Source organism: Stegastes partitus, unplaced genomic scaffold (genome assembly GCF_000690725.1).
Source record: "Stegastes partitus isolate 25-593 unplaced genomic scaffold, Stegastes_partitus-1.0.2 Scaffold1630, whole genome shotgun sequence".
NCBI lineage: Eukaryota > Metazoa > Chordata > Actinopteri > Pomacentridae > Stegastes > Stegastes partitus.
This window is the reverse complement of record NW_007579361.1, coordinates 29,355-53,960: the sequence shown is the minus strand read 5'-3', so window position 1 is coordinate 53,960 and position 24,606 is coordinate 29,355. Positions and strand designations below refer to the sequence as shown.

Here is a 24,606-nt window from a genome sequence, read left to right as displayed (position 1 = left end):
ATGCGGCTTTGACTTTATGGAAGGAAAGCTCATTCGTCAGGTGGACAGAATAAAAATCTGACTGCCCGCGAGACGAAGAGGAGGAGGAATAAGGAGGCTGGGAGGAGTGGTGAGATGAGATGCGAGGAAGGAGAAAAGGAAAAGAAGAAAACTCACCCAGCTGACCGAGGTGGCGGAGGCTGCCGCAGTCCTCTCTGTGTGTCTGCGCCGGTCAGCCTAGCACAGAAGAGAGGCTGTGGCCAGACAAAATGGAAAGAGAGAGATCTGCGAGAAAAACAGAACGCTGGAGAGAAAAGCAGAGGAAGATTTTAGTACTGCAAGCTCGGGCTTTGTTGAATGGATCGGTGGGGACCAGCACATGAGGCTGCTCTAGCAGATTGGTGCTGTCTAGCCGTCTGCTGCTCAGACATGCAAGACTGTACCATGTGCAGCCAGAGAGAGAGAGAGGCAGAGACAGAGAGCGAGATGAAAGGGAGGGCAGGTGTGAGGTTAAAGGGTTAAAGTAGGTGAACAAGAAACATAGCAGAGATGGCCTTAAATAGAAAAGTATTAAGAATGACAGTAAATGTAGAGGCTACCCACTTTTTTAAAGACAACAAGCAACAACAGAAAACGCAGCCATTTAAATCTATGTTAAAATAGCTTACGCAAAATAAGAATGCAGGAAGATGCAGTGCAGTGGGATCCAGCAGAAAAAAGGCATGCACAAGGGAAAAAAGAGCAGATCAATGGGCCTGTATCGCAACTGCACATGCATGCTGACGAGTACAAGGGAGCGAGAGCAAAAATACAGAGACAGACAAAAAAGAAAATGAGGAGGGAAAGAGCAGGGGCAAAAAAAAAAGCAATGTTAAAATACACTTAAAACAGGTAACTGTTTCTTTGAGCAAAAAGAAATTAAATGCAAATGCGCCAAAGTAACACACACACACATCCATGCCACATACATCCAATCGCGTACAATCTTAGCACTACCTAAAGTTGTCCGTAGGAATCACAGCTTTACATCAGACCTTAAAAACAAAACAAACAGACGGAAGTTCTTGTTATCATCTGATTTTTGCAGATAAGGTTAAAAGCTATGAAGCAGGCTCAGACACCGAGCGCCAAAACAGCCACAAGAGTGAATAATAGGAAAAAATGTGTAACGCCTGTTGCTGTAGTCCCTCTGCCTGCTGCTACTCACCCCTTCTTTCTCCATGTGACACTACTACCCATCTTTTTCTTCCTCTGTCTATCTGTCTGTCTGTCTGTCTCCTGGCTCCATCTGTCTCACATTTTCTTTCTGCTCTTGCTCGGCGCTTTAGTCTCGCTATATCACACCTCTCAGTCTGTGTCTCTGTATTTTCTTTCCCTCCTCTGCCTTGCATGCTTCATGGATTGCAGGCTCAAGTCCCCAGGGCAGACAAACTGTAGAGCCTCTGCTTGCCCCTCTGCCTGTTACGTACAGCATCAAAACAGCAGTAGCAGAGTGGGGGAATGAGAAATAAATATCATCCATTCATTTCCTCCCACAGCTGAAATCACTTAGACTGTAAAGGCCTGCTATATGCAGAGAAGGACAGATAAGGAAAGGTAGAGGCATACGGGAGAAAGTGCTAAAGAGAGCAAGAGCATTCAGTAGCAGAGGAGAGAAAGAAAAAAGGCAAAGATAGGCAAATAGGCAGTCACGTTTTTATCTTACAATGTTAGTTTTCACGCTCCTTTTCATTTAAGAAAAAAAAAAAATCCTTCTCCAGTCGACAAGTCCGGTATTCTGTTCCTGTCTCTCTCGCCCTCTGTGTCTGAGAGAGTGACTGGGTATTACAGCGTGCATGGAGAAAAGGAGGGTGGGAACAAGAGAAAAGGAGGGAGCAAGGAAGAGAAAATGCACCAGTTCAGAGAGCGGTAAAGGAAATGTAACTGGAAGCCTGGTGGTGCGGTAGCCTTATATTTTATCAGTATTAGTCACTGTAAAGCGCTAGGAAAGGCTTGTGCAAAAGGACGAGAGACAAGATGGTAGGAAAGCGAGACAAATGGGGAGAAGAGGGAATTACCGGAACAGGGTTTCTCTGACGGACAGCACACAATAGGCTGAGATCAATGACAGCAGAAAAATGGCCTGTGTGGTCCCACACTATCAGCCTCTTTCCCTCAGCTAGTGTAAATGGATTGATTTAACAGTGTATTCTCTTTCATTCTAAGGGTTTTCACTTCTTCAGCTCTCACCCACATTGTTCTTTATTTCTGACTTAACTATGATTAGAAACGTGTTCTTTTTTTGACTCTACTTCGGCCCTTTTTTTTTTTTTTTCTGAAGCAAATTAATTTGCCTGGACCACAGAGATCACATATTGTGATATCTAAACACATCACGTGCTCTTCGGTGCACTGTCAGGTCTCTTCATATAATCTCAATTTTACAAAGTGCCTTTCTTTACTCCACTTTCTCGCCACGCACAGAACTAACATTAGAACAGCTAAACGGGACTATTTATAGAAATTTTCAATGAAGGCAAAAACCTACACTTAGCTTCCACGAGGAGGGTGGGCTGTGTGTGCTGGGGGGGTCACTAGGGAGAGCTCCTGTATGCCTCCTGCTGCATACTGTAACACACTACCCCCATGGCCACAACAAAGCACCTCGCACGGAAAAAGGATGCAAATACGAAAACATTTTGCTTGCACTGTGACAAAAACATACGAAGCGGGGTAATTATGCACCGAGAAAATAAATAAACACAGTACATTCATGTCGTATCTACTGTAACCGAACGCTCGCTCTCTCTCTCGCAAAAGCTGCCCCGTACCAAGGGCCCCTTCTTCATTCTGGCCCACAGAGCTCCTTACCCCACCTCTATCGAACCCGGTGGCCTTGGGACAGAGAGCAAAGAGTTTAAGTGGAAACAGTCTTTCATCACCATGACACTCCCTGCTCCACACATCTGCACACAGCAGCATACCGCACTACTCGCACCGTCGCTCTCTAACGCGGCTGCATCCTGTGTCTTGTTGTATTTATTAGACTTGTTCAGAATACAAACTGTGTAAGGAGCATACTTAGATGGAACACAAATAAAGATATATACCAAATATTTTTTTTCAGCTATGCTATTCGTTAGTATATTTTACCAACAAGCCTGTATAAAAAATACAATTTTTTTTTTTTTAAAAGCCAAACTTTCTCAACGCTGATTTCATTTATATCATTTTATATTCAGCAGGAATATCTCCTAATAGGTGGCCATAACTGAAATTCCAACACCTTAAAGTGGGAGTTTAAAAAATGTGGAGTCCAGCAGAGATCAGAACGATGCAGCTAAGTGCTTCTGTAAGGAGCAGCAAACAGTCACATGGCTTGAGACAAAACGCAAGAAATTTATTTGAATACACCCCAGATTGGGCAATAAATCAGTGTATTTTACATTGCTGCTAGGAACCTAGCTGATTTCAGGGTTCTGTGGTTTTCTTGGTTTGAAGCAGTGAAAGTTGTTATTGGCTGTTTTGATCACAGCAGTGTCTTTACCACATAGCTGCACAGAGGAAATTTATCGTTTTGGTTAAGTGAAACTGAACTTTGTACATAATTGGCAACCGGGACCGTGTTCTTCCCCCTGCGGCTGTATGGTGTTTCCCTTCAGTGGCATCTCTTTCATTAGTGTGTCCCACAAACCTCACTGCAGCAGCATGTTGGTGCTTTTCACCCTCATTGTCCTCTGCTTTGTGATTGTTTGAATTTTGTATTCCTGCCACAAATAATGTCAAACGAAAGGCAATGTTTGTCATGCCAGTCCGTGCGGCATAATTTTTTATTCTATATGAGCCCTATAGAAAATGTTGGAAGAATTGAAAGAAATATCGAGAATTCAAAATCAATATTTTAGGGATAGTTACAAAAAAACACCTGACATAAAAGAATTAATTTTACAACCAAGCGATGAACCCGGCGCCCAAACAAACGTTGCACAGAAGTTGGTGTTGAGTTAAATAACCCATCAGTGCACAGAGTGAGTGGTGTTTCCTCAGGGAAAGCTAGGAGGCTGTACAGTTATCTCCTGTGGTGTCACTCTGAACTATACAACCTACTACCTCAGCCTGCGGAACACCGGAGGAAAATGCAGGATTGCTGCTTTGTAGGATGGGAGAGCAGATGGAACCTGCCTCTGCAAATGTGATTTCGCAGCATATTACGATAATGAACTGCATCGTGGCTGACATAATGATATCTATGAAATTCAAAAAGCCCTTAAAAAGAAGTCTATAACATAAATAACCAGAATATCTGTTTGTTGCTGATCCATCAAATCAGAAACCTGACTAATCAATTTTATGCAAACATTCACAAAAATCCAATTTTGCTCTGAAGTGGCCCTGTAGATGAAGTACAACACTGACCCAATGGCCACAGATATTATGTCACGTCACACCGTCATATAGCCCAGCCCTCCTACTTTGGGTGGGGTCACTGCGTGATGGCACACGTGGGATTAGTTTGGTCGAGAATATCCTGTATCCCAGGATTCAGGGTCAGATGGGGTCAGCGTTGTTTAATCGTGGGAACACAGGCAATGAGAGTGTTTATGACTGTCCGGTCAAAACCTGCTTGAAAAATAATTCCACTGATCTAGACATTTTTTTCTTGCAGGCATCAGGCAGGTGCTGTATTTGCCAGGAAGACACATACCTATAGATACGAGCTTGTGCAGCCAGTCACCACAAGTTCGGATCTACGGGTTTGTGGCAGCTGGCATTACCCCTTTAAGAGCAGATAAGAAAGACAAAATCCACAAAACATTCACACAAACGAGTCATTCTACCATCTGAACCTTTTAGCTCCACTCATTCAACATAGCCCTATTCTCATTGGGCGTTCAAGCAAATGTGACAATGGACAACACTGTAATGTTGATAGCTTTTTTTTTTTACACAGCTTTCATTATATCTATACGACTAAAACAACATTGAAGAGTTCCGTTTATTTTAACTTTAACTTTTAGAATATTTAAGCAATAAATCGCTGCTTGACACAAAAACACAATACAGATCCTTTCACGTATTTAATATATTTTATACTTTTTTAATGTAGCTCCTAGATAGGTGTCTTTTTTTATGTATCCAATAGAGGCGGACCTTGAAAATTAAGCCATGGTACACTGAACAGGCCAGAGCACATGAATGTGAGATGGACGTGGTGTTTGTGTAACCTACTGATCACATTCTTTTGAGGTCAACATTTATTTTTGAAATGTCAGACAAAATAGAATAACACAAGTTGTTTGCAGAAAAACGCAAAAAGCCCGCTATTAATGAATGATCTGGAAGCAGAAAATAAATTTGTGCTGCACAAAATACTATTTTAGCAGCATGAGTTTTTATTAAATACTACTATATGAACAAAATGTCCGAAGATCGTTTGTATTCTTAGCAAAAGGAACAAATACAACCCCCAACGGAAATGCAAAAGCTTATTCTACAACAAATCCATCATTATAAGGTAAATATTCTAAACTAAGACTAAATGAAACTATGAAATCACATGAAATCACACCGGTGCAGAATACAAAACACAGTGCCAGTTTAATTCTTAACATAAAATTGATCGTTATAAATACCTTGTGTGCAACATTCTGATAAATTTAGCAATTCCACACTGTGTTTATCTGGACTTTACGTTCGGCTACAAACTCAAGAAAATATTTGTGAGAAAACAAATAGCGAACATCATCAAAAAAAAGCATGCAGTGTGAAAAAAAAACATCATGTACGCTTCAAATGCTGTGAATTAGAAACCAGTCTGAGCCACTCTTACAGAAAGAAAACTGTTAGTATTATAAATCGCCAACATACCAGCAGGGCACAGGCTGTACCTGATGGTCAGACGTCCTCTGGAATCAGATGGAGTCAGGCTTGAGGAGTAGTGTAGGCCAATGCTTCAGCATAAAGCAAGTAACCTACAAAAGAGACATAGAAGTCATCACAAACTGACTCTGAACAGAACAGCAAGTCTAACATTCACAGATAAGACACCCGTATACACACGTTCCCAAAACCACACACTTACAAACACGTGGTGATCCAAGCACACCCGTAAAGCAAATAAACGACTAAAAACTACAAGCAGCAGAACAACAATTCAATAATAGTAACAGTTAAAAAAAAATATTGCTAAATAATAACCAAAAGTAAAAAGATAACATTCCCTCGTTGTCTCCCTGTTACGCCCTCATAACCCGCTGTCCCCATTTTCCGGGGTACAAAAACCTCAAATCGGCTTTAAAAAAAGGTACGGCAAGAGAGAAATGGCAAAAGGTTGAATGCGGTAAGATGTGGATGAGGAGGAGTCGCAGCGCAGGGCTGGCTACTGAGAAAGTGGAATTTGTGACAGAGCAAAGGAAAGGGTGGTGTTTTCTTTTTTTTTGGTGCTTCATTCTGCTTGGCTTTTTTGGATCCCAGCAGGATCCTTGGCTGCAGCTCTGTCTCTTCTTAGTGCTGCCAAAATTTGGACATATCCCTTTGTCTTAAACTCTGTTACATAAAATCAAATTGAGAGATGAGAAAAGATATAGCTTAAAAGAGACAAGAGGCAAAGGACCGGCCAACTAAACTACAGCGCAAGTTATTAAAGAAAAGGAAACAGCATGAGTGAAAGTGCACAGCAAAGAGGAGAGAAGCTTAGCAGCTGAATGCAAGGGAAACAAAAATTCTTTAAAAAAAAAAAAAGAAAAAAAAAAGCGGAAGACGGTTTTTTCGCGTCTGATTTTTTTCTCTGCAAACATATTATCTCCAAGATGCAAAGTGTGTCTTCTCTGCTGCTTCAACACAGCAGGCGAAGCCTTTCCAAAGCTATGCCACGTAGTGAGAGAGGGAGAGAGAAAGTAGCCACTTTTTCCTCTCTCCAAAATGGCTGAGGGCCGGGAGAAAGCAGCTATGAGCAGAGAGGAAGAGAGGTGCTCCCCGTCCTGCTCAGGGGAGGGCTGGGCGATTCAGCGAGCATCTCTCCCTCGTTTCCCTCTCCTCGCTCATGCCCTTTGTCCCATTAGCCGTCTTTCAGACCGGACGAATGGCGTACAGCTGTGTTGTCAGTCCACCAGAAACTCTACTTGGCCCACCATGCAGGCGAAGGCTACAACTGTAAACGAGTAAGGCTCATATGGCTTATTGTGTGTCTCCCACATGCTCACATCCTGATGCTCTGCACTGCTGTTTGTGTTAATGTGCTTTCCTCCTGGTGCTCTACGTTTCGTGTTCTAACTCAACGTCTCCCGAACGTCTCACAGGACAAGTCGCTCCTGTTTGGTCACTGAATATTTTGTATTCATGCGCAGAAGAAAGTAATCATTTATAAATCAAAGGCATTGTATGTAAATTATATGAGAATACAATATTTTATCTTTGTGTGGCTTTAGGACTCAAATATTCTGTTTGTAATTTTTTTAGTTTGTTTTGATTTTTTTTAGTAAATAATGTCTTCACTTTTTGTCTTTTGCATTGCCATATAATCCTCAATTACAAAAGTGCTTATAAAACATTTATAAAGAACACTGATCTACTGGGTCTCCTCTTGTTAGTGTCTTTCTTTCTGCTCTTACCTTCAGCACTACTTTTGACGTCACAATAGTACAGTACGTAGTTCAGTAGCTGGGCTGCTGTCGTCAATTGTACAACAGCCTCACGAGCGTATTTTGGAGCATCTCAGGGCTCTACCCATGGGCTGATTCTGGCTCTTTGCTGCCATGATCCTTAAAAGTCCTACAGATTCAAGCTAGGGCCAAAGACTACCTGCAACTGAAACCAGAGCTCATAAAATAAAGAAAACATTATTGATTATAAAAACACTGGCCATTATATTGTGTTGGGAAATATGCAGCGTTTGAGCTCTAACACTGAATTCATTCATGATAATAGTCATATTCTACTGGCAAGATTCAAACAGGCAAGAGATTGTATTTTCTAAACTCCCTCTTTGATAAAGAAATTAAAATAGCTGTGCCAAGTCTTTTACAAAAACCCATCCAGATTGTTTTAATTTCACAAGAACTCCACCCAAATCCACTATCATACACTTGATCCGGTTGTTCTCTATTTACAGCAATAAGCTTTTTGTTTCATACAGTGCGGCACTTATACCTGGTAGAATATACAGATGTGGATTTCCACTGTTTTCACACAAAACACGACTCATTTACAAAAATATTTCCACCCTGCATCCGAGAAATTAACCTACCAGTGAGGTAACCTGCACCAACATAGGAGGCACTGTTTCAGATTTTGAAATAGGTGCTCTACACTCTTGTGCAAACTGTCTTCGCTGAGGTTCCATACCAGTAAGTAGCCGCCCTACTAAAGTGTCCTTAAGCAAGACATGGAAACTCCCAACAGGACGTTGCTCTGTTTGACCCCGACATCTGACCGCTGACGAACAAGCTGGCTTGAAAACAATATTTGAGCGGCTACAAAAGGCACAAAAAGCGTCAGTACGTGCCATAATTAAGAAAAAATAACAATCACCTTCACACATAGGTTCACCCATGTATAACAGCTTGTTAGCTTTATGAAAAAGGACAAACGCTGGGTTCAGGATATTTAGTGCCCTGGATACTAGTTTTGCCACGGCATGCCAATGGGCTGCTGTCTGCTCCATGGTCACCACTTGAATCTAAATGAACAGATTTGACTTTCAGGATATTGCCAAGAACCCTGTCACAGTGCCGACACAGAGAAGGGCCTCTCCAAAAACAGAAGGTTGAGGAAAACAGAGCGACCGACATGGGCATAACCCCAAACCTCTAACAAGGTAACCCCTTAAAGCCACTCTCAGAGCCTGGGAAAACGGGGAAGAGAAAGAGGGCTGCCAACAATAGGCAAAAATCATTACTGCAGTTTTTCATACGGTAACATTATGTCAGTGAATGCAGTGACAACTGAGCTGAAGAATCCCGGCTAGACGAGCACAGATTAACGCTGATTGTTTTAGTTGGATTTTGAGATTTGTTTACTGTCTTCTTACAGCGTGTGTCCTCATTATTGTCCATCTTGGGCTTAAACTTTAAGCAATGTCCTCACAGCGGAGTTGCACATCTTCAGAGCTTAAAAAAATATATCGTGCTCTTCTCTTGCATGTTAAGAGAATAGTCCTTTATTAGGACAGCATGACCTTTAAAAGTCACATGATGACAGCCTTGTTTTACTTCTTGTTAGTCACTGGTCTTAAAACATTGTTCAGCATTATTAATGGGGTGTCGCTACAGCATGTCCAGGACAACTCAGACAAAATGTCACCTTGGTCGTCTTTCTGTAAAGCAGTCCCTATTTTGTGGTTGTGCTCCGTGCCCTCATGACGGTCTCTGCTATAGAAAGACACTTAACAGGCTGCAGGAATTTAATCTCGTCGCCAGACTATAGGACAGTATAAACCAAATAAACTGAAATTATATTTCTGTACCACAACCTGTATTTATTACTCAAGTCTTCTGTAGCAATCAGGACCAAGATGCATACTTTTATTGTGTGTCTTTTCAATTTTGACACTGTCATCATGAAAAAGTACAATTTTCATTTAAGCTGTAATTTTTATATTAGGAATGAGAGGTACACTTGAACCTGTACAACACTGTACAATAGTGGATGAAATAGTGGATGAAACGTGTATCTATTTAGGATTATGAATTATACTATTTAAAATAATATATTTAGGCAATTTAAATGCCTAAAGGGAGAATTACACACTGTGTAGTATTCTAATTTTGACACACAGAAGATTCCAGCAATGATTACTACAATTTACAGTTGAGTCAGGGTTGCATCTGCATTGCAGGAAGATTCTACAAAAACTTATACATGCCAACATTCACTCGATTCGCTGGAACCAGGGGACTTCTTGACAGCTGGTGCTTCCCAAAACACAAAAACACGCTCCAGTGATGTCAGACATTATTTCTGCCTATTGACATTTTCTAGAAAATCACAATGCTTTTTTTTTTTTTACTAGCTACTGCGAAATCTGGCATCCCAGGGGGCAGGCACTACAAATGGCTGATTTTAATTGTTTGAATAAAGCAGTCAAAACATGCAATAACCACCTACAGTCCAGTCTGTCTGAGGAATTTGCACAAGTAACTTAAACCACAAGCAACATCTGGGAAATCCACCAGAGCTGAGATTTCAGAAGCACAAAAGCTGCATGTAGGTGAAAGCTGTAAAAATAAATAAATAAAATAAACAAATAGTAATTCTATATACATATATATATATATGTTGGGTGGAATTAGTAATTTGGATAGAGAGTGAAGGGCAGGATTACTTGGAACTGTGTGCTATAATATCATTGTACGTAATCTGCTTATTCACAGCTCCTAATTACATAGCGTCATGATCATGAAAGTATTAGGTTCAAAGCCACTGGAACATTTTGTCTGCTGAAATGCTTTTTGTCTACCAAAATACTGCAGCTCACTACAACCAAAGTAGACATAAGGACATTAGATGTACCCATCTGTCTGACGGAGAGTTTGAGTGAATAAAAAAGAAGCTTGTAAAATAACATAATAAAAATAACTCAACGGTTGCAGGTGTGCGGACTGCTTACAATATGTCTAAGACAGACTTAAAGTAGTCCGTTTAATAGAATAATAGTCTGACTGTGTTTAATTTATTAGTTGTAAATGCAATGCATATGTGATGAAACAGCTGATTAACCTCCGTGAATACGATCAAAAACATCTACTTGTTTTATTCGTTCTCTGCCAAATCATTTTCCTTCATGTGCTGCATTCAGTGACATCTATCCATTGAATGTGACTTCAGCTATCTGTGGAGAAGGCCTTCATGTACGTTTCATCCCCATATTCAGCACAGTGCAACAGAGGGAATGTATAAAAGCTATGTGCAATCAGACAAGAGAGCAGGATAAAGCACCAGTGGGAAACACGAGATAGCAGCAGTATTTATCACTGTACATTTTCATTCACACTCATACATCTTTGCTTCTTGATGTTTCAGTCCATTTTTATCTCTTTTCCCTCTTTCATCTCACCCATCTCTTGCAGTTGCTTGTCCCTCACTGTTCCCTCCTCTCGCTTTCCCCATCAAATATTCTGCTCACGCACAACTGCGGCACCCTTTCTCCAGTCCTCCCCATTAATCCACACCACAGACATCTTGGCCCACTGTCTCGTCTCTCTGTCAACGTGCATTCAGAAGTCTCAAAGTCTGGGCCGTTTCAGCAGAGAGTGCCTGAGTGTTTTTCACAGGCCACGAAGCCGAATGCTGAACATGCTTTTTACTGTACAGACAGCCTGTACTGTACAGACAGTAGTGCATCACGCGCTCCCTCCCTCTAAATACCGCTCATTAGAAAACATAAGATGGGATTCCATTCGAAGCAAAGGTCATATCAAGGTAAAAGCAGCGCTGCAACTCGAACACGCACAACACACACGCACACGGTATCTAACCTGTATGTTCAGCCATGCTTAACATTTACTTTCACCTCCGCAGGAAAATCACCACAAAACAAACTAAAAGCTTGCTGCAGCTGGGCCGGGCCAGCCTGGAGAATGTGGCTGGATCTGCCCTGTTTCAACCAGGTTTGGCCAGTTTCTAAAGACACTGAAGACGTTGGCTTACAGTCAGAAGACAATAAAACCTTTGCCATTGGAGTTTATCTTGAGCATACTGTGCTCATTTGGCACGTGTTTGATTACTAAGAAATAGCTTCTGGAAAAAAAACAAAAAAAAAGCAAAATTGTATTTCTTCACAAAAGTTCTCTTTCATTTGTTTGATTTTATTGCTGACGATAATGTAAAATACAGAAGAACCGCAAACCACAATTACCTACAACTGTATTTTCCACATTTATTTATCTTAATTAAGCCAATTAAATAAACATTTCAGTCACTCTTCGCTTTCCTCTTGTCACATTTAATTTAATGTAAATTATAAACTTCAAAGCACTACTACATTTCTCTTTCGACGTTAATCTAAATGTAAGGTTTCTGTAAAACTTTTTAAGTACTAGTAATCATGGTTGGGCTGTGCTACAACATACCACTACCCTGTATTCATCAGACAAAGTACAAATGAAAAACTATCTATTATGGCCCAGTGTTTCTTTGTGGAAGGAATTTTAAAAAAGGAGCAAGCACAATGACATAGCAGGGGTAAGGCTGTACGAAGGAGAAAAAGATCTAATTACTGTATTAATTACTTAATTTCTATTCATCTGCAGGATCCACTGACTTGTACTAATCACTTTAAGAATGCAGCCAAATGCTCAATATTAACACATCTTCCATGACAGGAGGAAGAGTGCGAGGTCTAGGAGGGGGTAAAGAAATGCAGAGATTTACAGGGAAAATAAAGCAAGCAGTGCCATCACACTTGCGAAGGAAACAGCTCAACATGGACATCAAGGAAGAAAACTCAAGGAGTCCAATTTTTTCTTTCTGTGAGAAGAGCACTTGTTCTTTCCTTAAATGCTTACTTTTATCTGGCAGTGCTCAGAACCCAACTGCAGATGGATAGAAACAGTATTTTCAGATATTCCAGAGTATAAAAACCCTGGGTGGATCTTGAGTTTACCCCCTCCATCTTCCTTCACTCAAATAAGGGCTCAAGTTAGATTTTACAGCAGAGCTTAGAAATAGTCCACAGTGCCTCATCAGCCACCCTCCTCTTTTGCCATTTCTTTCTTTCTCTCACCCTCCACTCCTGCCGTTTCAGACCCTTATTCCTCTGCCCTCCTTCCCCTCCCTCCCCTCTCTCTCATTCATTCAGTTTAATTTTGAACTCTGCACTGGTAGACAGGCAAAGAGGGTAGCTCCATGGTTACCTGGCACCAGGCCATCTCATTACACTGCCAATTGATTCTGGCCTGCCGCCATGTCCGCTGCCTACCTCCCCCACACCCCACACCATCTCTGCACCCCAGACTGTCTGCAGCAAAGGAGATTTCAGAACACACAGGACGGAAAGAGGCAAACAGCTTCACTTACATTTATCAAACTTAACTCGCATGCATGCACCGCTGCACACAAGAAGACCATAAACAAATAAATCCAATACTCGCTCACATAAAGAGTACATGGAAAGCTTTGTTCAAGAGTAAAAAATGTGTGTATTTAATTATGTTTATAACCTTTGCTCCCATACTGTGTGCAATAAGTCAGTGTAGCTACAACACCACAATTGTGGTACAAAATGAAAATGAATCATTTGTTCTCTCTAATTCGTTTTTAATCATCAATCAAATCTTCCAAACCAGCACAAAATCATCTAACACTAGTGTTAGCACATGTCTTTAAGGAGGAATATGTGATTTGTAAGCAAGGAGAAGCCAGACAATTAACGGTAAAGGGAAAATCCCCATCAGTGACACCACAAATTCTAATACTACATTATCATAACCTTTAGAAAAAAACATCAAACATTTATAGAACACAAAGTCAAAAAGTCTACACTATATCTACTTGCTGTAGAACAAATAATAAAGGACAAAAACCAGCCTAAAACCTGCTTAACAAAATATTTGAGGGCAAAGTGGTCTGACACACTGAAGTAGACTTTGTAATAATTTGTGTATGTAATGACTGATGTATGTTATGTAGATACAGCACTGTAGCTAAAATAAATTGAAATTTAAGTTTTTGTTATTAATATTAATTCTATTAATTCGAGTTGATGCAAAGCGACCTTCACCAATAAGACAGCCCTCTAGACTGTAAAAACATGGACATGAAGTGCCTAATTTAACACCAGTAGATTTGTGAAGGGCAGCTTTGAAGCCCAGACTTGGATTTACTACTCAGCACAGCCGTTTTGATTTTTTTCAGGACTTTTCACAGTGCAATGTGCAGTTCAAATCTACTGAAGTATGACGCTTATTTGTTCTGCTATTTCCATTTGTGGCACATACGATATGAGTTACACTGAACTGACTCAACTTGCATCAATGTAGAGAATATCTCCCTCAAAATCACATCTGGAATCACAATGACAGGCCTAACAGAGTAAGAGTACAGAGTAAGTGACCATGTTCCTTCGAGACATCTAGAAGCTCTTGTTTAGTCTCAGTAACAAAATTTTGACACCAGTGTAAGTTCTCACACAACAATGTCAAATATTGCTGGCAGCGACTTTTAAATGGCATCCCTTATTAGGCTACACTTAGCAAACACTATGAGACTGAGAAGTTTGACATTAGACTCAAACATTCATATTTTACACTGAGACGCACATTTCATAGTTTCAGACCAAACAGAATCCTTATAGGGTGATCCCAATATGTAAAGTATCTGCTTCAAATAATTTAGTGTAGCCTGGAGCCAGAGAAGTCAGGATCGATGTTTAATGACTCATCTTGCCCTGTGAGACTTTCAGTGGCAGTGAGTGTCGGGGCGGTTTCACTGCTGAGACTTCATCTTACAGAGCATCTGTCTAGGTGTGACTCAGTCGTAGCTTGTGCCACTGCTGGCAGATGCCAGGGTCATGCACTCTAGCTCACCGGGGATTTGTGGGGATCAGGAGTCAAAGGGATCATAAAGCCATATGACAGTGTGTCTACTGTGCCTTCAGTATCACCATATTCAATAGCCATTCATTCATGTTACAGTTAAACATGTAACAGGCAGACTGTGGTAGTTTTGGTATCGTGGAGACATTGTTTTGTTCACCTACAATAATTCATCTACAGTTGACAGAGTCAGTGATGGGTTTGTGATTTGCAATCCGTTTTTCTAGCTTTACTGAATTTCTGCTATATTTACTTGCATCACTTAGTAACAGAGGTGTCAGTTGCAATGTAAGCCAGCTCAGGCAGACAGTTTCCTACACTAGTTGCCCTACACATATATAAGACACCCTTTGCTCATGTGCACCAGCCCCTATACTGCAGAGCCCTTTCTTCACCCCAGCATCCACCTGTAGACTCATTTCCAATTCCTCTTTTTGCCCAGCTTTGTGGCTGCATGCACTCCATGTGAGACGAGTTATGTGAAGAATAAAGACAGAGTCATAGCATGTCAGATCTTAATCTACAGATGTTGTATATCAAGGAAATTACAATATTATTACACAGCTATGCAGAAAAAAATATTTACCCTACTTATGAGAGGTATTCAGCTACAATTACAATATAACACTGTATAAACCAATATACTATATTATTAAGTAATTATGAACAAACTACTCTCTAAAAAACAGGCTAAATCTAATCAGTGCAAGTGCACCCCACAACATCTGCAAATCAAACCCAATCAAAAAGTGCTCTTTTCTCCATTTTAGTAGGTTCAAACACTTAATTTGCAATCCAGCCTTGAGAAGTGCTTCTAACTGTTTTCTTGCAGCAGGAAAACAGAACCGTTCCTGTATATATCTACAGGTAAATTAAAAGCATGTGGGCCACATTTACTGTCATTCACTCTCTCAGGACGAATGTACTAATCTGGTGACAAAGTAACCATGAAATGCACCATTACTTTCCAGAAAATGAATTGTACAAAGCAATCAGACGTCAAATAACACTTGTAACATCTTTCCACGTTCAACCTTCTGCTGTTAATTGAACTTTGTTTTTCTCTCTTGAATGACTGAAGTGACAGGATTCCTCCTCTCAAGTAATGCGAACACTTATCCCCCTGTGCACTTCTTACAAAATCATCCAAATCAGCCCAATATACAGTTTTATTTCCTTTCCCAAAGCCTCTATTGTATCACCTCACACCACTTAACCTGACTTTTTGGGTGTGAACATACTGTTGTATGTGTGTGTTGGTGGAGTCGGTGAGTATGGAAGGAGTAGCTGTAACGGTTAACATGAGATTGTAAGTCTTAATTTTATGCCAGTGCAGTGACCTTGGTGATTTTTTTTCTTATTCCAGCCTCCAACAGTTTGGTAATTTCATGGCTCACAGAGACATTACTTGTGTGGAAATGGATGGAGAACCTCCACTTGCAAGGAATTCTGACAAATCAGGTGCACTGTGCATTTCAGCAGAAAATATGAAGCTCATGCCTTCACTTATTTAGACCAGGTCTTACTGCGAGTATCCACATTACTACCTAGCTTAGGTTGGCAAACACTCACACAGACGACTCTAAACATGAAATCCAATATATGAAATGCTAAATTTTACTTTTCAACTATTCTTTAACTGATGACAAACTGGACACTTTCTGACTATGTAGGCAATAAACTGTTATCATCAAAAATATAAAAATGTCTAATATATATCAGTTTGTAGATCGTTGCCTTCCACCATAAAACCAATGATGCATATCATTGCCTAAATCATTCATTTAACTTCAAACAGAACATCATCAGTCTTCTGTCCACTTCTTGGCTGCTGCACACTCATAACTTGTGACTCTGCACCTTCAGGAGAAGGCTATCAATCCTATCCTAGCAGGTGTCACCCATTTTTCCAGCTCAATACGCTTAAGTGCTCCTTGTTAGGGAGCAGAGTACCTACAGTTCAATACAGATAAGATACCAAAGAAATATATCTGCATGAAAAATGCTCCTGCTGCTGTTAGTAAAGACATTTTTAACATGTAACATCAATATTAATGCATCATTTATTTATTTTTTAATTGTTAAATTTGATTGTGTCTTTGCAAAATTTGATTTCATAATTAATTCATCTTCTCAAGTTTACAAAGTGCAAAATCAATACAAAAACCGTATACACACATACATATTTATTTATCACTAATTTATTCATACCTTTTTTTAAAAAAAAATGTTTCCTGTCTGTTGCTATACACATGCAAAGTAGCCATCGTATACACTGACACACAGACATCTTTAATATTGTTGGTAATGATGACTGCGGCAATTATGACACCTTGTTATCAAAAAATAAAAGACAGTATAGAGACTTTCCAGCGCAAGTCTGTCTCTTCGAAAACTAAGGATTAAAGATGGGCCTCCCCACTTTGGGGCCCCTTTCCTGTACATGCACATGGGTTGTTTAAGGACACAGTGAACCAGGCTACCCGATCTAGAGAAGGGGCCAGGCAGGGGGAACAGTGACGGGACGGCCAAGTGGAATAAACTCTCATGGAATCCTAAGAGCTCAAGCTGCTGGCTTAATGCTAGAGGGAGTAGAGAGGGCTGGAAGAGAGAAAGGATTAGCTGATGTAAAAAGAGAGGGAGGAGCTCGTTCCTCAGGAGGAGAGTATAGGATAGATTTATGGACTCCGCCGGCAGTAAGGAGAAAAAAAAAAAAAAGAACAAAGGTGGCAATGAGTATGGGGTGTGCAAGTGTCTTCCAGTGTGACAGTTTCCTAAAGTAAAGTTACAGTACAGATGACAGGCGCTATAAAACATCTCTGTTACAAGTCCTAACATCTGGAAATTGAGACCTAATATTCAAGCGTAATCTCAGATCGATCCCACTGCCAAAAAACTCCAGATTGTAGCTCAGAGCAGAGCAGGTTTGGGTGGGTCCAGTTATATGACAACCCATCACACCTGCATTCTTGGGAGAGTGGGAGCTGCCACACAGACATTCTCCCTTTGCCCCCTCCTGCCCCTTCTCCATTTTCTCTCCCCTTGTTACCTTGTCTCCCCCTCTCCTGCGTTCCTCTCCTTCTGTTGCTCCCCTTTCTGTGTGAGTGTGTCTGGGTCCTGCTGGAGAGGCTTTGTCTGTGAACACTGGAGCCCGGACCAGCCCACAGGGGCCCGATCCATGAATACCCACACTGTGAGAGCCGCTCTTTCACTTCACACCACTTTCTCTACTGGAATGCCTGAGCAGTGAGGTAAGAAACACACGCACGCGCTGTCATGTACGCACACATACAAGGAAACAGCACAAGCACACACATGTACACATTTTCTCACTTTCGCTGCTTTACACACACACACACACACACACGCACACACGCATCCACGCAGACACCGTACGTTACACACAAACTGAGTGAGTCATGCAGTGATGAAAAGCTAGTGTTTTGTGTGTGAACCCTCTCACCCTGGACTAACATCCTGAGAGCCTTTCTCCTCCATCAGTCCCTGCCAAGCTCTCCCTCTAATTAAAGACCACTGGGTCCAATAGCATTGGCCCAGCTTCCCCCAGACCATGCCCCTTCCCCAGCTCATATAGGTCCTGAGCAGAGTAGAGTCTATGAGGAATGTGAATGACTGTGGTGATTAATAACTTCTCAGGATTTCTAATTCCCCGCTTAATGGTGTGCTTGGCCTCAAGACTCATGCCAGCTTTACAGAGGGGTTGGCCTAATAGATACACTTCAGCTGACAAGGGATAGTCTGCAAAAGCATTTCAAAAGATAGTTAAGTTGTTTGATGTGTTTGTTTGCAAATGAGCAACGCATGGAATGATTAAATCCTAGCCAGGAAGACCAGAGGCCTTTGAAAACAATACAAATTTGGCACTAACTTTGACATAATTTTTCCTATTGATAAGGTCAAATCATGTAATTTGAATTAATATAAATTGACTTCTCCATAAATATAGTGATGCTTTAATCTGCATCTGATGACACTGAAAGAGGTGCTGTGGAGGTCACATGTGATATCCATTTGTGCAGTACCGTCTGCTCTGTCAGTTATAAAAACACACAAAAAAATGTTTTTTAAACGGGTCATTCAAAAGATTGTGCAGTTTGCTCCATTTGGCTGTAATTATTGCTGCAGGACCTCAGCGAGCGAAGCAGCCAACAAGCCAAGCATGCGAGGGAGAGACCATTCCATCTGTGAGCAAATGCTTCAAATGTGATTGAATCTCGATTGGTCTGTTCAAATACTATTTTGGGGTGCATATTTGTGCCACAACTTGATTTGCATTGAATGTTTCAGTGAATCATCCAGAAAGCTTGTGCAACTGAGCAGCAAACAATTTAGGGCGATTTGGAAAACTACTAAACATAATAATAGCACAACATAGCAAAGAGAGAATGTAAAAGATAACAAAATATGCATTTAACTTTAGAATTATCTATCGTAGCCCCTATTAGAAGTATTATTTGACAGCATCAAATCACTCTGCTGAGTGCTGAAGAAAAAAAAACAAAGGAGCTGCAGTTTTTCCAATGTTTCACACAGTGTTGCTCAAAGAAAACTTACATTTTCTCTGGAAATACAGAAAATAAAATATTTTACACAAAATGTTAAATATTGAAAAATGAGAGTGGCTAAACAGGTGACCTTCTGGTAATCGTTTGTTCATGCTGAATAAGAACAGAGATTATATGAATCCAGTCTAAATTACTCCACCAAAACAGAGCCACACTAACTCTCTCCAAAAAAAATTTACAGTAAATTACACAATTAGACATCATTCATTATATCATAGGGAGTCACCAAAGGTTACATTTCCATAATTCAGAGCTGTTAAACAGTAAGCCGTTTAAAAAGCTTTACTCATTTAGATAAAGGTTAGTATTTTAGGCTCCAATACATATATCTCTTATATACAACTGTCTATTCTGAATATTCAGGTAGAGTGGACTGATGTCATCAAATACCCAGAATTAAAAGAGTCAGCAGAAAATTAGTAGAAAAAAAATTGGCCACGGCATCCCTAATTATAGAATGTCTTTGTTGACCAACAGGCTTCACAGTCACAGTCATGATACTCTTGCTTGTCACAGCAGGCCACCTCCCCTTTGCCCAAATTTGGGTTGGCAAAATCAGATCCTGGCTTGAAATCCTCCCTTCAGAAACCTGTGGGTGATGTCACACACACACTGCATCCTTGTAGCGTCCACAGTCTGCGGTCGCGCCTTTCACCTCTAACAACTTTCTCTTTTTCATTTTGGCCATCGCTCGCTGGAAGCTGCGTCACTGAGTCATTTTAATAAACAACTCGCGGAGCGCTATAGTTTGGAAAATGCCAAACATTACACAGACATTACCAGACTGTTACACATGTCTGCTGTGGAGGAGGAATAAGACGGCCAATGATCCGAATCTATGAGATGGCGGTAATTGGTCAGAAAGAATGAGAGCCAGACTAAGTGTCAGACAGAAAACAAGTTGCAATTAACTTTAGTAATGAGCATTTCCCACAGAATAACACTGACTGCAAGCTAAACTTCACAAAGATGTGACTTCAGCTACTGTGCCTGCATCGTGGCAAACTGTCAGGATCAGATTGTAAACTATCCCTCACTCTAATGAATGGGAATTACTTTTTAGTTTTTCATTTAAAAAAATACATAACCACCATCCATCAGCCACAAAATTAAAACCTGCTTATATTGTGCAGGTCCCCCTCATCCCACCAACAGCTCAGCCTCGTCGTGACCTTTGCAGCTCACACCAAATGTCTACTGGTAATAAATTAATACATTATTAATTCATTAGGAAAATTATTTAAATATAGACACCCGTGTGACAGCAGACATAAACAAAGGATGGGGTTTAGGGTTGTGTTGATACCAATCAGGTAAAATGTGTTTTGATCCCTAAGATCAGAATTGGAGCATCCCTGGTTTTGGGCTATTTCTGAATTTCATGCAGCAAAATTGTGAGGTGGAGCCTCGATGAATCAGACGTGTTTTTCCTACACACCCCACAGATTCTTGATTGGATTTAGATCTGGGGAATTTTAAAGCCAAGTCAACACCCGAAATTCTTAAATTGTTAGTCATGTTCTTCCAACCATTCCTGAACACTGTGGCATTGTCCTGCTTAAAGAGGCTGCTGTAGTCAGGGAATACTGCTGCCATGAAGAGCTTTACGTGGTTTGTAACAATGTTTAGGTAGGTGGTAAAAGTAACATCCACATGAATGCCAGGACCAAAGTGTCTCAACAGAACATTGCTCAGAGCATCGCACTGCCTCCATCGGCTTGCTTTCGTCCTACAGGGTAAACTGCTGCTCTCTCTTCCTCAGACAAGCGACACATATGCACCCAGCCATCCACCTGATGTAAAAGAAACCACGAGTCATCAGATTATGCCTCCTTCTTCCATCGCTCCTCGCTCCAGTTGATGCTCACATGCCCTCTGTAGGTGCTTTTAGCGGCGGACAGGGGTCAGCATGGGCACACTGACCAGTCTGCAGCTACACAGCCCCATAATGTCCTGACACCTTTCTATCAGAGGCGGCATTAAGGTTTCCATCTATTTGTGCTACAGTGGCTTCTCTGTGGGATTGAACCACACAGGCCAGCCTTCACTCCTCACCTTCTTTTTTAGCAATGCTCTGACCCAGTCATCTGGCCACCACAATTTGGCCCTTGTCAAAGTCATTCAGATCCTGACATTGCCCATTTTTCCTTTTTCCAGCACATCGGCTTCAAGAACTGATTGTTCACTTGCTGTCTGATGTATCCCACCCCTTGACAGGAATGTCTGCTTATGTCTGAGCGTCTGATCCTTGAGGCACAGTAAAGGCTATTAGCCCTTAAATCTAGTAACTGATGCAGTCAAGAGGCGGATCACGAATCTTGGATATAATTTAGAATGATCAAAGCAGGTGCCACTTGCCAGTAAAATCCCAAGTCCACAAGTTTATTACATTGTTAGGACTGTGGTCATATTTTGTTGTGTCTCCTGTAAGATCTGCTTCATCTGTCAGTGTAAATGAATGCATAGCATGTGGTTGGTGTACTCGTGTGTATGTGTGTGTGTGTGTAACCTTGTATGGAAATAGGCGTGTTAACAGACCACAGAGGCAACTGGTCACAGACGAAAGCCAACTTTATAAAAAGCCTAAATGGCAGCAGTGCTTTCATTCATCCCCTTCACATCGAAGCTTCTGAAAGTCTCCATTTGAGACTTCGTTTTAGGAAATACTTATATCTGTCCTGTTGGGAAACTTTACCTGAAACAACATTAATTCAAGGAGAAGTCAGTCCTCATCACTGAAACCCCTTTTTCTCGCACACGAGAAACGTGATAATAAAAATAATAATAATAATTAAACAATAATACATAAACCTGCATCTGTGTAATTTGCCTATATCAGTCACATACTCACACTCTCTCCTGTCAGACTTTTGGAAATGGTCAAATCATTTTCTGTGAGTATTTTTTGAGCTCATCATCCATGACAGCTGTAATTATTGGCTGTCTGACAGATTTTCCTTCCTGTTTCACTTCTGCAGTGAAGACATCAGAAGAAGCCATAAACTCATTTTCAGTCATCATAAATTTTTTTTCCTCTGGGGAAGCAAAACACATTACATGAGCTTTCAGAAACTCCTGTAGGTCAAACTGGGCTAACGAAACACTTTTTGGGCTGGCTGACTCAGAAAAACTCTGACACTAATGAGAGGCTACAAGTAACGCATAATTCAACACTATCATAATGTATAATGTAAACCCATGGCTGTCTAGTACAAGAATGTAAAACAGCACCACATTTTAAAATTGAATTTACAGTAAAAAAGTATTTTCTTATTTACAGGCGATTTCAGTATTTCAAAGTCACCTTACTCTACCAGAGTGATTTGGTTACATACATTCCTTCACAGTTAACACTACTAAAGGAGCACAGCTAGTGTGACTGTACTCCTCTTCCACTGTAGGTCAGTAGTTCAAATGGGTGACTCAACACTGTCTGTGTCGCTACAGAACAACTGCCTTTGTTTCAAAGGCATTAATCAGACAAGGTTATTGGGTGTGTCTTTCCAATACCATTTGAGACATGATTCAGAACAGCGGGAAACATTATGAGCAAGTAAAAGTCCTTAGTTTCACCAATCAAGTAACTCAAGTGTGTGCGTATGCTTACAGCACAAGGGTGTGTAGACACCACTGTGGTTTCCTGTACTATTGTGTCTATGTTTGTCTGATGACTCAGTTGCACTTTCACTTCTGGTGAGCAAATAAAACACACTGGTCATTTAACCACATTTCCACTACCAAAATTCACCATGAATCATATCCTCGACCACACACGTGCACGCACACAAGTACAGTTCACAACCTGGAACAATCAGCCATATATCCTTTACAGATAGTCTTGAACAGTGGTGAGTGTGAGGGAGAGATCCACCCAAGTCCACACTGTACTGTGTCCTCCTCAGTCTTTCCAGCACACGCACACACACACACACACACACATACGCACAAACACGTAGAAAACACCCGCGTTACCTTGTGAGTCATGAACTATAGCTGTGAGGCTGGGAGGGACGGAGGGAGGGAAACGATACAGACACTGGCTACAGCTACTATGGTCTGCAGTCTTTCTCCTCAATGCAGCTCCAGTGGAATTTCACACACGACCTGCATGGTGACGCAGTCATTGGACTCAGCCACGGAGCAAGCAATGTTGTAGTAAAAGCAAGAATGATTGTAATTTTTAATCAGTACCTCAAGTGATGAATCGGGTTGCTTCGATAAAGGTTGATTAACCTACTGATGCAGCAGCCGACGGGGATTTATCCTGGTATGCCCAATGGCATGTTTAAGTAACATCTCTGGTTAACTTTGTTTAGAGGAACGATGTGGTTGCTTTTCTTATTTGTCTCTTTCAGATGATCCTGAATTGAGGTCGCGAAACAAGAATGCAGAAACATTCCTATTATGCCCAGTAAAGAACAGTAAGAATCTGAGTTACATGCCTGCAGGTGTTTGAAAAACATGTTAAACCCAGACAGAAGGCACAGCATCATGATTCCCATTTCAAAGGCTGAAGGTTATTACAACAGTTAATACATAAAGCAGACAGAATGGCATTGCTGTACTGCAAAAGTAAAGAAGTGTGCTATAGTATTGTTGTTAAATTTTCGTTAATGTCACTAAATATGAACATATTCTGGAGGACTATAAATATGAAGTTAAACATGGATAATTTGGTTTTTAAAATTTAAAGAAATCTGATCTTTGTGAAGGTACATATGAGCCAAAATGACATTATTGAAGATATCAAAATAAATTTTAGAATCTTCCATTTTTAATTAAATACATAAAATCTGTGAAAGAGCAGTGCAAACATACAGACTAGTGCAATGAATTCTTGCTGCTTTGCAACATTAGCAGTGAGATATAAACAATATGAATCACAGGTTTTTAATTTATCATAGTTTCAGTAACAGACTCAGACCTCTGTACAGCCTACATTATATCTTTCACTGTGTGAATTTAAACTGAATCCTTCAAACACGAATGAGTGACTTTTTTTTTGTCAATTCAACATTACATCTAATACTATATAAACCTCTAAGTGCCCTGCCATTGGACATCAGTAAAAATGTTGTGTAGAAGTGAAAGAAATGTATCATTCATTAAAGTAGAAAAGGCCATTCAGCACTTAAACAAACACTCCAATGGAATAGACATATTTTTACCTCTTACGAGTTTAAACATAGTTTTTATATATTCATATATGAAAAAAGTGATATATTGGGATCAAAATAACCCCTGGGAAATGATCAAACAAGGTCCAGACATTTTAATCAAGCCAAGCAGTATATGAGGAAATATCAATTTGTTGGGGTTTTTTTAAATTTCAATTTAAACCCACATCAGAACCTTCAACAAAAGTTTGCTGTATTTGTCAGTAAGTTTTGAAAATACCCAACTAAAAAAATAATCAGACTGAAAATATAACCTCCTTTTCAAAGGTAATGACTAAGTTATGCTGATGAAGTCACTGATTAAACTGCTTACCATGATGATTGTGGTAGTGCATAGTAATGTGACCACTGTAA

General features: G+C 40.5%; 1 long non-coding RNA gene across 1 annotated transcript in view; it reads right to left on the bottom strand.

The window, feature by feature from the left end:
- Positions 1 to 5,457: 5,457 nt before the first annotated feature.
- LOC103371699 (uncharacterized) overlaps positions 5,458 to 24,606 on the bottom strand; it is a 38,417-nt gene continuing 19,268 nt past the window's right edge. Inside the window, exon 3 of the long non-coding RNA XR_520954.1 lies at positions 5,458 to 5,930. This is a non-coding gene — a long non-coding RNA (uncharacterized LOC103371699). The remainder of the gene's footprint in view (positions 5,931 to 24,606) is intronic.